This window comes from Mytilus californianus, unplaced genomic scaffold (assembly GCF_021869535.1).
Source record: "Mytilus californianus isolate M0D057914Y unplaced genomic scaffold, xbMytCali1.0.p SCAF_4, whole genome shotgun sequence".
NCBI classification, from domain to species: Eukaryota; Metazoa; Mollusca; class Bivalvia; order Mytilida; family Mytilidae; genus Mytilus; species Mytilus californianus.
In genome coordinates, this window is record NW_026262690.1 from 84,759,964 (window position 1) to 84,761,863 (window position 1,900).

The window sequence follows — 1,900 nt, forward strand, 5'->3', positions numbered from 1 at the left end:
TGAATGTTTATTACTTTTAATATTATTTTAATCCTTTTTCGTGAATATTTCGTTTTTTTTTGTTGTTTAATACCGAGCTGACTTTACGAGTAGTTCTAATATTATACTGTAACACAATTGGTAAATGCTATGGTGTTTAGTACTACAACTATGCTTAACATGCCACATTCTTTATGTGTCTGTTCCAGACCTGGATTATTTATAGTCCAGTGGTTGTTGTTTAAAATACATAAATACATGTTTGAAAATACCTAACATGATAATTGAGATGAAATAATGAACTAAATTTTGTTATGAATTTATTAAGCCTATACGTCCATGTGACTGATAATAAAGCATTGGCTACAAACTATCACTGAATACAAAAGTTTCAACCTGATATCAGACTGGAAGTTGAAATCTTAATAGTTTAATTATGTCTGTGTATGTTTCAGCTCAAATTTGATATCTGACAGCCAGTACACTCCTTTACTCTCCTCGTTCAGTACAATAGTAATTGTATTATTTTCATCTTTCAAAAGGTGCACTGGAATGTCAAACGTCTGCTCACCAAAGTTATCCCGTTCTGCCTCGCTATAGCCTTCACGGAAGATTCTGCCATTAATCATAATATCAATTATTCCATTGCCGCTTGTTTTACAATGATTCAAAGTCATGTCCAATTTAAGGACCCGACAGTTACTTGGTATCTTTAGAGTGAGAATAGCTGAACTCACGCCTGGTGTTCCAAACAATTTATATGGTCGTCCACGACGGTATGTGTCTGTAGTTTCTACAGCAGTGTATTCGAATGAATTACTATAGTCTTGGTTTGTATCAAAGTGGCAAACCATTACTGAAACTAAAATTATTTTAGTTATTCATTTAAAAAAATTTCGGAACAATAACATAATAGTTTGATAACTATTTAAAAAAAAAGGTTTAGAACAAATAAATGGTTTAATGTCATTATGATGTAACAATTCATATTGTATTTCAACATTTTATACTAGAGTGCCTGGTAATAGGTGTCTATTTTAGAAACTTTATACAAAACAGAAAGTCATCGAATAATACGTATGTAAAATATTTAGCTTCGACCATCACTCGACAGTAATTGGTTAAATGCGCATCTGGTCCGCAAAATTTGGTACTGTTTAATGTGTTTATTACACAGTACCGCCTGTATTCTAAAATATTCAATTGGATGCAATGTGCACCAGGAAATACCAGAGACTTAATACAGTTGAATTATAAGTCTGGAAATACCCATTCATCATGATTAATTCTCAAGAAATAATTTAATGTGATACTGAACATTAATATAAAAGACAAAACAAAATAAAACAAATAATGCGAACAAATAAAACATAATAACCCTCTCCCTCTAAAAATAAATCACATTTTAAAAAATATCTACCTGATACCTGGAGACACCTTGAACATTTAAATCCACAAAAATAAATTTACATCAACTCATCGGTCTACTGATGTTCGGTAGATAATTAAATTCACTAAAAGTAATTTACCTCCATCAGTACTTTTATCCATTGTCTGACCCATTGTCGTTACACTTAGAAGGATAAAGAAACTTGAATATGGTAATACTGGTATCTGTCTGTGTTTATAAATATCTGAACTAAGTCATAGTTATATTAGTTGCAAAACTTCAAAATCAGGTAAATCTTGATTTTTGTTTCCGTGTGTATTTATGTATATAATGATTTTGTCGTTTTAAATGTTATTAATAGTTATAACGTCACCAGTCAAAGTGCATTATCTACGATTAAGAAAAAAAAAGGAAATAAGATTTCTTTGTTTGTTCCAAACAATTTACAAAAGCCGAATTGTGAAATAATATTTCGCTATTAGCAGTCAGTTTGGTTCAATTTTGTCAAAATAAGCTAAAAAAAAAATAACC

General features: G+C 30.4%; 1 long non-coding RNA gene across 1 annotated transcript; it reads right to left on the minus strand.

The window, feature by feature from the left end:
* Nucleotides 1–282: 282 nt before the first annotated feature.
* Nucleotides 283–1,693, minus strand: LOC127738769 (uncharacterized). The gene is made up of 2 exons (XR_008000162.1): nucleotides 1,509–1,693; nucleotides 283–841 (listed from the first exon to the last, which is right to left on the minus strand). It is a non-coding gene; the product is annotated as an uncharacterized LOC127738769 (long non-coding RNA).
* Nucleotides 1,694–1,900: the final 207 nt, after the last annotated feature.